Source organism: Pyxicephalus adspersus, chromosome 6 (assembly GCF_032062135.1).
Source record: "Pyxicephalus adspersus chromosome 6, UCB_Pads_2.0, whole genome shotgun sequence".
In the NCBI taxonomy this organism is placed as follows: Eukaryota; Metazoa; Chordata; class Amphibia; order Anura; family Pyxicephalidae; genus Pyxicephalus; species Pyxicephalus adspersus.
In genome coordinates, this window is record NC_092863.1 from 21,555,859 (window position 1) to 21,572,614 (window position 16,756).

General features: G+C 38.6%; 1 protein-coding gene across 4 annotated transcripts in view; it reads left to right on the plus strand.

The window, feature by feature from the left end:
• Positions 1 to 16,756, plus strand: part of SOCS7 (suppressor of cytokine signaling 7) — a 190,073-nt gene that overhangs the window by 127,832 nt on the left and 45,485 nt on the right. The gene's annotated exons all lie outside the window — the stretch shown is intronic.

Sequence of the window (16,756 nt, forward strand, 5' to 3'; positions counted from 1 at the left end):
TGTGAGCCCCTTTGAGGGACAACTAGTGACATGACTATGCACTTTGTACAGTGCTGTGTAATATGATGGTGCTGTATAATAGTAGTAATGGTAAATATGTACACTAGCATTCAAAAGTATCATTAACCCAGATCTGTTATGACATTTTAAACATTGTGTCAAAGGGTGGAAAACCTTCTTATATTATGAAGAAAATATCTGTTTTGATTTTTTTTAATACTTTTTTTTTATTGAAAAGGAGGACTGAAGTAGTAACCCAGAATCTCCTTGAAAACATGCGTCACATTTCCCAGGAGGCTTTGGCTGCTTTCCCTTCAATGTAAAAAAAAGTGCTGATCAAGTATAGTGAGATCAGCACTTTTTTTCATTTTCAGGAGGAAACATCATCCAATCCTGCGCATACACAGTGTAAAATTGGGGGACATAAGCAAAAGCAGGAAGAAGACTTGTCGCATTGCAATAGGAAGAAGAAATCCAGGATGGTGCAGGACTGAATGGAAGTTTGTGGTGGAGGAATTGAAGTTTTTGTGGAAGTAAAGGTTCTGCTTTTAATTAATTTAGAATATAGAAGAAACCTAAAGGTTACCATTGCAACTAATTAAGTTACTTTAGAAAGCAGAGAGCAGAGCAACCTCATGCATTAAGAAAAAATGTTTATTATTAGGTAGGTTTGATATGTATCACAGTAACTTCCTTCCTGCTAAAGTGCTAGCTCCTCTCTCCTGTGTATGCAGGCAGCTCTGACCCGTAGGGTGCATGGTTTTCCAGGTTTATTCTGCATCACTGGCTCATTAAGAGATAGCCTCTTGATAGACCTGGGCTATTTAGCTGGCTCAGGCACAGTGGAGCAATGTTTCTCCACACTAGTGCCGAGCCCCTAGCAGGTTCTGAACTGGTATATGAAATTCCCAGAGTCCACCAGTTTCTGCTCCACGTTCAGCTCCTGTTCTACCCCTTATTGTCCAATCTACTATTTTCCCTGCCCTAAACCCTTGCAGTTCCTGTCTCGTTCCCAGTGTCCCCAGCTCCTTCCTGCAATCCCCTATGCCTTCAGTGACTCTGTGCCTCTGATGTAAACCTGTGTCTCCTGCTATCCCTTGTGACCTGGTGATGCCTGTGTCCCCTGTCACCCTCCAGTGTCATGTGACCCCATGTCTCCTCACCCTCCTGTATCTCTTCTGACCTCACCTGTTTGCTGCCTGTTTTGACCCTGGCCCGTCTTAGACTACTCTTATACTTGCTGATTTTTGTACTTAGCACTGTTCTATCCACCCTGGGTTGCCCAAGGTCCACAACTGACATCAGCCTGCATTGCAACACCCTCACCACTGGAGATTCTGGAGAAGACCAAGCTGATACTTGAATTCTGCACCTTAGCACATTTTAGAGCTCACACCAGCATAGAGCCATACATAGCACCCCCTAGTGGTCCCAACTCTGAGTCTAATATTATGCACTCATAAACCTATAAAGGAAAGGCCTAGCAATGGCAGAAGCCTTTGGAGCTTCATGCCCACCACTTACTGTTCCCCTGTGTGATTTGCCCTTATCTGGCTCTTGGTGACACCGAACATGCCAGGACACTGGTGAAAGTTTGTCTGCTCGAGTTCTTTCCACTGACAGATTGTTCATCTGAGCATGAGTTGGCGACGTCTCACACCGCCAGCAGTGCTCGACAGGACTCAGTGCCTCTTACTGAGTCATACTCCCCTGCTCTCATGCACCCCTGTGCTGCTTCCCTATTTCCCCCCTGTGTTGCCTGACTGCTTTGCTCTCTCTGATCACTTGTCAGCTTTGTGGAGTCCCCTTCCACCAGAGATTAGTGCTCATCTAGATTGCCTGGTGACATAGCAGGACCTTGAGAGCCTGACCTCTCAGACTGAGGGCACATTAAAGTGGTAGCTTGAAGATTTAAAGAATCAGGTGGGCCACATTGATACTCAGCAGACTACTGTAAAAATCCCCCCCCCCCCTCCATCTCATAGAGTTCAGACTTTGAAGCAGTTACACGCTACTCTGTAAATTAACAAAGAATTACCAACTACCTAATTAACACATGGCCACATCCCTAATTTAATTTACAATTGCGTTTTGAGGGGTTAGCTCAATGAATGGGACAGTCAATTCAATTTCCACATGTGTATCAAAAAACATATTTTTTATTAAAAAACATTACATTTCATTAAAATGTGCAAACATACTCACATATTCCTGTCTGGGTTACCCAATCCTAGGAGCATACTCTTCTGATTTTCAATGTGTTTCACGGAATCAACCCGCTTCTTCATGAAAGAAAGACGGAAATATCTGATTCCTGTGGCACATAAAGCCCCACCTCAGTAGGTGAGTTCAGGCAAAGACAGCAATGACTTAAACTAAGGCCCTGATTTATAAAAGCTCTCCAAGGCTGGAAAGAATACACTTTTATCAGTGAAGCAGGGTGATCCAGCAAACCTGGAATGGATCTGGTCCAGGATTCAAAGGTTTGCTAGTAAAAAAGCAAATGATTTTTAAAAATCCATTCCATTTTCTGGATCACTGAGCTTCACTTCTGAAAGTGTATTCTCTCTAGCCTTGGGGAGCTTTCATAAATCACGCTCTAGGAGTCAAAATCCTTTATTTATCCTCTCTTTATTTCCATTTCTTGATAGTAGTAGCTTAGTAAGCACCATTATCCAAATTTTCAATCAGTTTTTACTTTTAATCCCACCATACATTGCCTTTGTAGTCAGCTATATTTTCATCCAGTGTCCATTCAGCTTAGGAGCTTACTGCTGCTCTAGCATGCCTGCGTGTGACGTCCCCACACTCACCTACTAAGGTAGGGCTTTATGTGACACAGGAAACAGATATTTCTGTCTTTCTTTCCTGAAGAAGCGGGTTGATTGCGAAAAACGCATTGAAAATCAGCAGAGTATGCTCCTAGGATTGGGTAACCCAGACAGGAATATGTGAATATGTTTTTTGCACATTTTAATGAGTTTTAAATGTTATGTTCTGAATGTTATTTATTAAAAGTATGTTTTTTTGATACACATGTGGAAATTGAATATGATTGGCCTATAAAGTCAAAACCCCATTGTTAACATGCTACTCTGCCAATATCCTCATCAGGGGGACTGCTGGTGGTGACTGTTGGGCTAGGGTGATGGCCATATTTAATTAATTGCTGGGTATGTTTCCCTCATCCCCTCATAGAGTTAACAAGGTTGGCGGCCACAGACAGGGTGACCTTGGCAAATCACGTGACTCTCTCTGCAGAACCCTTTTTTCCCACTAGGAAGACATCATGCAAAAGGTTTGGCCCTGTGACCCTTTTGATTATGAGGGTGCTAGAATTTCCCCCTTGCCAGATGTTTCAGCTGATTCCTTGTGGGTGCAACACATGTTGCCCCCCCGTTTTTGGATTATCCCTGGACTAACTACTTGCTATGCTAATGGGGCACCCCTTTAACCCTATAATACCAAAGGTAGATGCATCTTTCACATTCACTCTGAGCTGTTCATCACTCATTCTTCACATCTGTCCATGTTGTTCCAGTTCCTGGACTGGGAGTCTATCCAGTTCCCTGATTGGCTGTTTCCAGAGACCAGCCGGAGCCCCTTCTACTTCAGTAAAGAGAACCTTGGAGGAGACCCAGGTCCGCACATTGAGGTGGTTCACGTACCCTGGGCTCTCTGCGGCTCCTGTAGACTATTTACATGCCTTGCCAGGATTGCATATGGTGCTGGTTTTGAGTCTTTGGTCCGTCTGCGGCTATATTGGTATACTGAGATGTTAGCATTGTCCTGCCTTTTTGTTAACTTGTTTTCCACTTTTAGAGGAAAATACAGACTTTTTGTGCTATGTCTTTTTTTAAATGTAGTTTTTCCCTCCCATTTTTGGCTACTAAACAATTGTATTTTCTGATGCCCCTCACTGGTTTCTTATGCTGACATATCAGATGGAGACCCTCCCAGAACAGTTTGTATTAGGCGTGTTTTTTTTTTGGGGGGGGGGCGTGTGGGTTCTCACTTGGTGTTTCAGATGACTCTTGATGTATGTTCATAGTTGGTGACATTACGGGTAATGACAGCTCTTCTGGCATTTAGTTCATTGCTACCTGCCGGGTGGTCTTCTGCAAAGGGGGGCTTTTTTCTTTTATTGGGTTATGTGTTCCCTGTGGGATCATATTATGTGTACTAAATTTGTAAGATGTCCAATCCCCATGGTACATTTCTTACAGCAAATAGAATGGACACACCTGATAAATGAACTGCTCTGTTGAGAGACCTCCACTGCCCACATGTTGCTCTTTTGCAAAAAATGCATTTTAAGATTCAATTTTTCTTTAATAAAGGATCATGTGTCATTACAATAGAAGACGTTGACAAATATTATGATATTACAAATCCTAATCCTAGTTTGAAATCCCAATTTTAAAGTGTCTGGAGTTAAAGTACAAATGTAAGATGGCGGTAAGGAAGGTACACACAGAGGGTTGGTGCAAGGAAATAATAGGAAGAAAAATCAAGGAGGGGCTGAGACTACCCAGAAGAAGGGATAATTGGAAATAAACAAACCACATAACAAACTGAAGGAGAAAAGAAAAACAAAAAAAACTGAAGTACCAGTCAAAGCGTGTATATGTAAATACTAATAAAAATACTATAAAAGAACAAGATATTTAAAAGTAACACAACCAATAGCTAAGTCACTGTACATTTTATATTTTTTAGCCACATTTTGACATATTTTTTTATATCTATTTTGTGTAACGAAAAACATTTTTTCAAACATACATTGCATATCATTATCATTGCGTATTATTATCTCTAAATTAGGTGCTAAGTTAGTGTTCCATAGTCTAGTTATAGCTAATTTTGCTAATTCCATCTCTGATACAAATTCCAATGGTCCACACATCTGGTTTTCATAGATGTGTTTTGGATAGATGTGGACCAATCTGATGTAGGAATGGTTGTATCTAGTTCTAATTCCCCTTTATTATTGGCAAAGTTTTGTTAAAGACTATGTTATTATTAAGTATATTTTAAAATCTAGAGATACCCTTGTTAAAAAATGGGGTTGTGAAAAAAAAACATATAAATAGAGCAATCAATTGGAATTCTAGAGTTCACATTGTGTATTGTAAGACAGTGTTTAATATGGATGTAGGTATATTATTCTGTTGTTGGTATGTCATAAATGAATTGTAAAGATTGGACAGATTTTTAGTGAGACCTCTACTTTACCATGCAGATAGGTTAAGGTGTGGAAAAAATAGTCCAGTATTTGAATATGTGGGGTGATACACATGGTTGTATGCGCATTAGGAATTAAATGAGGGTTGTTTGCCCATGCACTAAGGGATGTCTCGATAGTGGGGTAGAACACAGAGGGTACAGCAAGGCCTAGTTTAATGGCTAAAAGATGGTGTCGCAAACTTACATTGTGGAGGAATGTGGATTCCATATTGACCCAGCTTTTGTCAGAGGAGGGGTTTCACAAATATTGAAATTGGGATAATAATAATGCAGTGTAATAATGGAAAAGATTGGGGAGTCCCATTCCTCCAAGTCTCCTATGTCAATACATATTAGATGAAGTGCATCTTGGTCGTCTAGATGGCCATATTTAATTATTTAAGTTTTTGGGCTTCCAAAAAAACATGGTTATAGTTCTAAAAAAGAAAAAGGTTTTTGGAAGTATAAACATTTTGGCAAATCTCCCTGAAATAGAAAGCTTGCTTCTTTTAAATGAGCAGGCTCCTGTGACAAACAAAGAAGGAGATGCTTATAATGAAGATCATAAAAAAAGGGTTGTGGTGATCAGCAGGAGAATCCCTAAAAATAGGATAGTTTTTTGTTACAAAACAAATGGGAATTGCAATTGTAACAGGGTATTTTGGGTCGAAGAGATATACAAAGGTAAAATTTGAGATTTATTAGTATTCACTTTATAGAGACCTCACTGTATTGTGTTAAAATAGTCTGGATACCTGGTAGAGAGGTAATAGGAGGTTAGTAACTGTAAGAATGATGTCATCCACAAACAGATTAATTTTATGTTCACAGCTTGAAATTTTAATCCCATGTACATTTGGGTCTGAGCGGACACGTTCTGCCAATAGTTCTATGAGCAGGGTAAATAATATTTGTGAAAGGTGGCTCCCCTGGCAAGCCCTATTTGAGATGGTAAATTAAGTTTGACAATGTGCCAGAGGTGAACACCCTTACTGATGGGTATGTATACAGTGGCATATTGGCTCCTCCTCCAATGACCTACTAATGACTTCCTCACTCATAACCTCATCACACGCACCGATACAAAACTTTAGAGCTGCCCCAACATCTGGAATGAGTGCTCAAAACCCATTTTTTCAAACTTGCCTACCCATCTTCTTCTGTCTTTTGAAACCATCACTACTTCCCACCACTACATATCTCCCATCCTATTGTGTGTGAAATTCCCCCACCTACTAGATTGTAAGCTCTTCGGGCAGGGTCCTCTCCTCCTATTTCACTGTCTGTATTATTCTGTCATTTGCAATCCCTATTTAATGTACAGCGCTGCGTAATATGTTGGTGCTATATAAATCCTGTTTATTAATAATAATAATAATAATAATAATAAAATTAATAGTAATAATAATTGGCATTTTTATTTAACCTTAAAAGCCAAATTTTTCCAACACTGAGGACAAGTAGCCCCAGTGGGCCGTATCAAACTCCTTCTCTGTGTCCAAAGAATGTTCTATAACCCTCTAGCTTTATATCAAAAAAATAAAACAAAAAAGAGGGTTTTTTTTTAATAGGCTCATTCATTTATATGTGGATGATAAAAACAAACAAACAATACATTGTGGTGTAATCCACTAAATAGGTGATACAATGTCATAGAGCTCAACAAAGTTCTGTTTAACCACTATAAAACATTGGGTTTTTAGGACATGGTACTTGACAAAAGTTAACTGCACATTAACCTCCTTGGCGTTTCACTGATGTCTAGATTTCTATACCAAAAGCGTACACTGTTTTTCATTTTTTTTTTTTTTTTTTATATTGTAGACCTGTAACTTACCGAAATATGTCGAAACAAGGGTCTAGTAGATATTCTGAATATAATAAAGTTTGAAAAACACAATCATGTAAAATAAAATAAATAAATACGTTTAAATACATTAAACATTTTAATATAGTTTTAGATAAGAGCAAAACTAAAGAAAAATTAAGGAAGAGTAAAACTGTTCAGAGCATCAGAAGTTTAGGTAGCTTTTTAGGTGGTTGTTCTCAACAAAGAAAAGGGGGACCCAAATAAGCCAATCAACATAAGGTCTAAAAGAGAGCACTACAACAAATTTAAGAAAGTCTAGTTGGAGTTTACTCACCTGTTCCCTTGCTATCCCATGATGTGACCAGATGGCCATCACCCCCTTTTTCATCATCATCATCATCTCTATCTCCAAACCTTCAGTTTGGCCTCCAGCAGCATTGTGCTGCACATCAGATGGATTTTTCCCTAGATACTTCACCTGACTTTTGCTCCTTGTGTATGACCTAGGCTCCAGCCCTGACCTAGAAACTTCTTCCACCTCTGGACACCTTGGCTTTGACCCTAACCTGCTCCTGCCTAGAATTTTGGCTACTGTTAGCCACCCTTCAGCATTTTCTGTTCCTTGTCCTTCATAATTGCTTGTTCCCCAAATGTCATCATTTGCACACATATATCCTGTAGGCATCTAAAGGCTAGAATGGTGCCCTAATTTACATTTTGCCCACTTTTAGCCCTGACCTTGATCTGACGTTTTGATGACTTATAAATCAAAATGAATTCCTGAATGTATCATTTCATCACTTTGTATTTGACCTTGATTGTTCCTGACTGATTGCTGGAGACCACATGGCATCCAAAAGGCATCTCACCGGAGGGATTTGAAAGCAGCGATAGCGATTTGGAGTCTCTTGTGGAATCGAGCGATAGTGATTCACCAGGAAATTTGTCATCAGACAGCGAAAGTGAACTGATTCCATTGACCTTGATGCGGACCAGGCAGCACCGCGAAAATTTCCATTCACCGGGGCACCTGGGATGAAAATTGAGGCTAAATGGGACGACCCCCCTGGCATACCTAAAGTTGTTTTTGACTGATGAAGTTATCGAAATAATTGACAAACAGGTAAGCCGCTCTTGTGTTTTCCAACCTTTTACACTGAAAAAGGGACACAGTTCAACCTCAGATACAGCCATTATGGATTGGCAACATATTTAGTGCTATCCCTCATTGAGCCATTGCTAGGTCAGGGCTATTGTGTCACAACTGACAATTTCTACTCCTCTCCTGAGCTTTATGAGTTCCTTCTGCAACACAGAACAGATGCCTATGGATCTGTTAGGGCTAATCGGCGCAACCTGCCATCACTGTTTGCAAAAGGGAAGCTGAAGACAGGAGAAATTGTTGCCTGGCAGAAAGGCAAGTACTGAGTACTGTCCATGATGCCTCCACTGTTCTGGTACACACAAAATGTGGGAAAGTGATGAAGCCACAGGTGGTGATTGACTACAACAACATCATGGCAGGTGTCGACAGAGCTGACCAAGTGATGACATTCTACTACAAAAAGATTTTCAGGCGTCTTGTTGAGCAGTACCTATGGAATGCCTACATTCTGTACAAAATAAAAATAGTCAGAAGCCTGTGAATCATTCAGACTTCATTTTGCAAGTTTCCGAGTCCATAGTTGTTAAGGCGATTTCTTGCTGATTCCAGATCAGGTTCCCTCTCTATCGTGGCCTCTGTTTGCAACGCGTTGGGAGCAGTGAAAAACACACAAGCAGCTCAAGCATGTAGTTATATCACTTCTCAAAACTTTAATATCACATCGCAGTTTATATAGTCAGACAACAAGGTGGAAGACAAGAAACTTTGCTTAGCAAGATGTTTCAAGGTAAGAAGCCTCAAGGTAAAGATGGAGCAAATATTGACCTACTGATAAAGAGGATATAACTAGTTTCTACACAACTCAATTATTTGCAAAATATAGCAAAAAACACAAAAACAACTTAACTTCAAGACTCAGCAAAATGAAATTCTTTACAATAGTCAAGAACCACCAAACACCATCAGTGGCTATGAATAGACCTGGACGTCGTGCTTCCACTGTTGTCAACCCAGAACGCCTGACTGGTCGTCACTTCACTGAATACATCCTACCAACCCAGACAAAGGCAGCACCTACAAGGATGTGCGTGGTTTGCTGCTCAAAGACCGATGACAGAGGAAGGAAGAAACGCAAAGAAACCAGGTTCTACTGTCCTGACTGTGTGCAGCACCCTGCTTCAAAATCTACCACATCCGGGATGTCTTATAAAAATCGAAATTTTTTTTTCTAAAATCTGCATTTATTTTATATTATTATTTATCAATAATATTGCACCCTTGTTTGGAAAATTTCAGTGGGAAATTTTTGATAAAATAGTTTTTTTTGATAAATTGCATTGTTGTGGCGTATTATTTTATTATTTTTATAATTATGATTTAAAATGATGTATTATAATATAATTTATGATTATAATATAATAAATAAATATAATTATTATACCCGGTAGTTATATTCCTAAGAATTACAGGCCCACAATATAAACAAAAATTTCTATGCAAAAAAAAAAAAATAGGATCACTTGTTACATCAAAAAACTGACAGAATTAGAACACTAGGGGGGTTAATAAATATAATAAATTTTAAATAAAAAAAAATACTAATTAATGTAATATAACTATACAGTAGCCTATAAAATATATAATTATATATATAATATAATATATAATAATATATATAGTAAAGATATCTTTGTATTGGACTCAATACAGCTATTTTGTATTGAATCCAATACAAAATGATTTGAATTTCCCGCCTCCCGCCCACACTGACATCACCAGGAAACCCTGGAGATCGTCTCTGCATTCGGTGGCTGAAGACAAAAGAAAGAAGTCGTCTCCGGATGAGCTGCGGGGACCAGGTAAGTGGGGTTTTCAGTAATCTGATTGTCATACAATGTTGCATGACAATCAGATTGCACTGTTGAGGGATTTAAATTTGTCGCCAAAGAAACGCTTGATTCTATTTTTAGCTACCCCGAGCCTAGTTCGGGGTAAACACTTTCATCAAGTTTTTTTTACCCCGAACTAGGCTCGGGGTAACCGCCCAGGAGGTTAAACATAAGGGTATAGTGTAAAATAAGGGTGGGAGAAGGTTTTTTAATATTCAGACTGGACCTCGAGGCCCAACGCATTTTGCCAGTTTAGGCTGCCTCGGGGGATGGGGAGAACCAGTAAAAGCCACTTAAAAGAAAAGGTATATAAAATTGGGTTTCAAAGATTGGTATTAAAATCATGAGAAAAAGATATTATGGTAAAAAAATAACTAACAGTACATTTTGCTACATAGAATAGACACAGATTGTATCATAATTACCAAAATTATCCTAAATATCCCATTACACATCAAAAAGCCCTGTGCAGGATTCCTGTCCGCTGGTCACTTCCTGGTCTGAGTAATGTGATCCCCTGATTGCTGCCCTTTTACCCCAGAGAACCAAAATATTCCATAGAAGCAGAAGTGAGAACACCACCTGAGCTGCCTCTGTTCCCGCACTCCCTCTGGTGTTGGATTCTCCTACCTACGGGTCATGTGAGTTCAATTTGCCTCATGACCTCCCCTATAAAAAGAAGTGACTGGCAACAGTAAGTTACCTGAACAAAGAGTTTCTTTAGGCTCTGTTTCCAGGTTTCCTATTCCTGCTTGCTGCCTGCCGGGACCTCTGGCTTGTTTGACCACGCTACTGTGCCACGTTACGGCACCTTGTCTGATTCCCATCTGTCAGTCTTCTTCTGCCTCTGCTTGCAAGGTAATTTTATGGTACAGTTTATAGAAGCCCCAACTGGAAATGATACTCTGCCGGACTTTTTTTTTCTAACAATGCAGAGTTTATAACAATGTGTATATAAAATAGAATCTTTTAGTAGATCTTTTTTCAGAATCTTTTTAGTAGATCTTTCTTTCAGTTAAAAGATTTAGTAATCTTTTTTCAGTAGCAGTGACCATATTATGATTTAATTTAGTATAAGCTGTAAACAGGAAGCAAGAACAGGAAAGATATAAACATTCAATTCTAAGAGGGCACATTTTTCTATTATTAGGGGCCTCTCTCTTTGTGACTTGGCCTGGGAGAGAATATTGTTCTCAAAGAACACAGAACAGAAGTTGGAATGTTTCAAGTCTGTTCTACACAAACACACTGAAAAATGTATTCCAATAAGTAATACGTTTAGGAGGCTAAAATTAAACCCTATGTGGCTCACAGCTAATTGTAAAAAAGCCATCAAGCATAAGAAAAGAGCATTCCTAAAATATAAAAATTACGGATCACCTTCATCATTTTAAAATTATAAAGAATATAACAAAATGTGTAACAAAATGTGTTAGACATTGCTAATAGCAATGTCATTGCCATAAATGACCCACAATGGCTCAAAATTGATACGATTGAGAAACAGTTGGACAAAATAAAGGTTGACAAAACACCAGGACCTGATGGCTTACATCCACGTGTCCTCAAATATCTGAGTTCAGGTATTTCAAAGCCATTGTCTCTAATTTTTCAGAGACTCCTTAATCATTGGCATAGTACCAATGGATTGGCATAAGGCCAATATGGTTCCAATCTTGAAAAAAGAAAGTAATTGTCAAGTAACTACAGATTGGTAAGTTTAACATCCATAGTTGCAAAGGTCCTAGAGAGTTTGATAAACAATCACATGAAGGAGTATCTGCTAGAAAGTAATATTATAAGTTATAGTCAGCATTGCTTCAAGAAAGACCGAAGTTGTCAAACAAATTTACTCTCATTTTATGAGGAAGTAAGTAAACAGGTAGACAGTGGAGTAGCAGTTGATATAGTGTACTTGGACTTTGCTAAAGCTTTGACACGATACCCCCACAGACAGTTATTATGCAAGTTGGGGTCAATAGGCTTAGAAAAGCCAATCTGTAAATGGATAGAGAACTGGCTTAAACACCGGGGTTCAGTGTTGGGACCTTTACTGTTTAACATCTTTATACATGATATAGAGTTTGGGATTAAAACAACCATTTTTGTGTTTGCAGATGACACCAAACTATGTAATGGAATTATGTCCATACAGGATGTCTACAATCTACAAGCAGATCTGGATGTACTGTTTATTTGGGCAACCAAGTGGCAAATGAGCTTTAATATTAAGAAATGTAGTTATGCACTTGGGGGCTAACAACATGCATGCTTCATACTGTCTAAGGGAAATACATTTGAGGAGTCAGAAAAAGAAAATCATGCAGGAGTTCTGGTAGATCATAGACTTAATAACAGCATGCAATGCCAAGCTGTAATATCTAAAGCAAGCAAAGTACTTTCTTGTATTAAAAGAGAAATAGACTGCGGATATCGAGACATTATCCTTCCCCTGTACAAAGTATTGGTCAGACCACATCTAGAGTATGCAGTCCAGTTTTGGGCACCAGTTCACAAAAAGCATATTGTGGAATTGGAGAGTGCACAAAAGGCCAACTAAACTAATAAAAAAATTGAGGAGCTCAGTTATGAGGAGAGATTAGCTGAACTTAATCTATTCTTCCTTGAAAAGATACATTTAGGGGGAGATATGATCACCCTTTATAAATATATAAAAGGTCCATATAAAGAAATCTTTTCCCAACTATTAACCTTGGGATTCTTGCACAGAACAAGGGGGCACTCTATGTGTCTGGAAGAAAACAAGTTTAGGTTCCTGATAAGGAAAGGATTCTTCACTGTAAGGTCTGTGAAAATGTGGAATAGGCTTAGTTATTGGCTTAGAAATTGATTAGATTCCAAAAATGTTAGGAACAAGTTTATTCTAGAATGAAACAGATGAGGTGTGGAAAAAAAGTAAAGTCCCTTTCGGTGCTTTGTTGGCATCTCCAAATAACATGTTCATGTTCTAACAAAAAATTACAGAGATCACAAATTGGTTGCTTTGCTATAGAGTTCATATCTAGTGAAGAATTTGGTGTTAAAGCCTCCTCCTACTAGCAATAGGCCCTGACGAAAATTTTTAATTTTTTTGAAAAGTTTGCGTAAAAAAGAATGTTGTTTGAATATGTTGAATATATTGGCGCTATATAAATTGTGTTTAATAATAATATTAATAATAATTAAGGGGGATAGTTCAGTGAAAAGAGACGTGCCTTGGAATTGTTTAGGCATTTGTGGAGGTTTTTTTGCTGCCAGCATCCCCTTTTCCCCTTATATGTAGGAAATGTATTCTAGCTTATACATCTCTAGGGGTGTCCATAGATGGTTTGGGATTTTATGAGCCCAATCAATTAGTAAGTCAGCTTCTACTGCTGGGGGTTAAAAGTGCATGTAGAAACAAGTGCAGATATGTGGAAAATTCACACAGTGGGACAGTTTCGGGAATTCTCTACATTTTGTATTGTTTTATAATGTTCCTCCATGTCTTCTAAATCAACTGTTTTGTTTTTAAGCTAGGAAATTTAATTTGAATGGTCTACATGGTTGTCGACCAGATCATTATGGGCCTTTAGGAATTCTCCAATTTTGCTTTCCAAGTGCTGGATTCTTTGATCATATCCAGATAGGGCAGTGAAGCATGCCCTTTAATGTGGCAGTGGTTATTTTGTCCCCTGTTACTGGAAAGTGTTTTAAAGAGAGGCTTCCTTTAAGGGTTGGTGGCCTGTCAGATTCCCTGTGTTCAGTGTTTAGAAAGAGTGAAGCCTGGGTGGCCTTGCTCTGTTGAGATCTAGATAAAGTCGGAGGTGAAGAAGTAGGTTTAAAGGAGTCACCAGTGCTGTGAGGGACTAGAATATGATAGCTTGAGTATCTTGTGAGCCTTGCAGTCTGAAGAAATAAGAGCATTTCTGAGGTTCGACCTTCTCCTTTTTGTGTTTGGTCATGTTCAGTGTTGGTAGTAGAGATGAATAATTAGGAATTTATGCCCTTAGGTGGGTTGTTGCTCCAAAATACATTGCTTAAAGCTTCTGTGAATGTGGAGCTCCCAGATCAAGTGACCATCTTGGATGCTGGCCGGACACCCCCTACAAAAAATGCATTTTAAAAAGAGGAAAGTTCCTAGTTTCAAGCATAGAAATGTTCTGATAATATGTTATCTGTTTAATATGGGGCCTTGACCCTGACTCCCAGTGATGCGGGGTGGAAATTGTCTCCAAGTCACTTGTTTGGCAGTTTATCAGACTGTTAGTCAAGGGCTACCTAAGTTCTCCCCTGGTGACATTGGTTACTGTGTATGATTTTATTTGCAGCAGATTTTGTTTTTGATACAACACTTTCAGAGGTTGTTTTGATCTTGGGGGAGACATTAATATCCCACTAAATCCACCTATGATTCCAGCACCAAGCCTGAATTGCATTTCAATTAATTTGGTGATAAGCAATAACCTAAATGGGGAATTTTTGTAGCTCAGTTGTTTATATATACAGTATGTTTCGCTAATAGCACTAAACATGAACATATAGATATATATGTACGTATAGAAAACAATCCAAAAGATTAAGTGGTACACACACTTGTAGTAAAAAAATGCCCTTAATTCAACCCCTTAAGGTTATGGGGGGAAAGAACCCAATACTTTACAAAGACCAACTCCCTAAATTTTGTGAAGCAGTAAATATACTGGAATTTTAAATGGGTCCCAGACCCAACGCATTTTGCCGGTTTAGGCTTCCTCAGGGGATATGGGGGGGGGGGGGGGGGGGGGGGGGGGGGAGCCAGTGGAAGATGCTATCAAAAACAAACATATAACAGGTATGTTGATTATGAAGTGATCAATAAGTGAATAAGTAAAAAAAAAACATCAATATCTACATACCTATACCAGAAACCAATTGAGTTTACCATAGTAAAGTTAGGACAGCTAATAGACAAAACTTTGCATGTATTGTATAAACAGAAAATTGCACTTCAAATAGAAATTGTACATACATACATTGGTTGTCATAAAGAACAGGTCATTGTTAATACTGAAAAGGGTTACATACTTGTGCAATTGTTGTTGAGTACCTTGTCGATGTATAGGCAGTGGAAAATGAAACGAGGAGTGCATGTAAGAAGTAAAGAGCCTACACTAGTTAAGGGATTATGTATAGTTATGTTGAGGTATTCCCTTTATTATCGGCATATACCAATTCTAATGGAGAAATATATGAAAGTAGGAAAATAGATGACACCTACCGATTTAGGTATATGAAGAGTTTAGATTGGGAATTGGGAATAAACTATATCCATAGTGTTAGTTAGATTAGGAATTATAACAAAGGGTAACATAAAATAAGTTGTTACACGTAAGTATTAGAACAAGCCAAATCCAGGACAGCTAAACATTGCAGTAATATCTGTAAACTTTTCTAAAATGCATCATATAGTTTGGTGGACACATAGTAGGTTTACATAGTTACATAGTAGGCTAGTTTGAAAACAAGTCCACCAAGTTCAACCACTAGGGAAATAAACATATCCTAGATATAAAACCCTATAAGACATAGTTGGTCCAGAGCAAAACAAAAAAAAAAAAAAACAATTTGCTTCAACAGGGGAAAAAATTCCTTCCTGATTCCATGAGGCAATTGGATGTTCCCTGGATCAACAGTCACTGTTATGTTTACTTTTTAAAGCCTTAATGTACTGTTCTGTTCTAGAAAAGCATCCAACTTTTTCTTAAAGCAATCTATAGTAGTTGCTGAAAATACTTCCTAAAGGAGCCGATTCCATATTTTCACAGACCTTACAGTGAAGAATCCCTTCCTTATCCGGAGCTTAAACTTCTATACCTCTAGACGCAAAGAGTGCACTCTTGTTCTTTGTAATGATCTTACAGTGAATAATGGGGAAGAGAGTTCTCTATATGGACCGTTTATTTATTTATACAGGGTGATCATATCCCCCTCAAACGTCTCTTCTCAAGATTTAGTTCAGCTAATCTCTCCTCAGAGCTGAGCTCCTCCATTCCTTTTCCCCTCTCTGCACTCTCCCCAATTTCACAATGTCCTTTTTTGTGAACTGGTGCCCAAAACTAGACTGCATATTCCAGATGTGGTCTGACCAATGATTTGTACAGGGGCAGGATTATGTCTCCATGTCTACAGTCTATTCCTCTTTTAATACAAGAAAGTACTTTACTAGCTTTAGATATTGCAGCTTGGCATTGCATGCTGTTATTAGGCCTATGATCTACCAGAAATCCCAGATCTTTTTCCGACTCCCCCAAGTCTATTCCCCCCTAGACAGTATGAAGCATGCATGTTGTTAGCTCCCAAGTGCATAACTTTACATTTATCTATAAAATAAGGCATTTGCCACTTGGCTGCCCAATCAAACAGTACATCCAGGTCTGCTTGTAGATTATAGATCCTGTATGGACTTAATTCCTTTACAAAGTTTGGTGTCATCTGCAAACACAGAAATGGTACTTTTAATCCCAAACTCCATATCATTTATAAGGATGTTAAACAGTAAAGGTCCCAACTCTGAACCCTGGGGTACACCACTAATCACCTTGGACCATTCAGAGTATGAATCATTAATTAAAACTCTCTGGATGCGGTCTTTAACCCAGTTCTCTATTCATTTACAGATTGACTTTTCTAAACCTATTGACCCTAACTTGCATATTAACCGACTGTGGGGTAAAGTGTCAAATGCTTTAGCAAAGTCCAAGTACA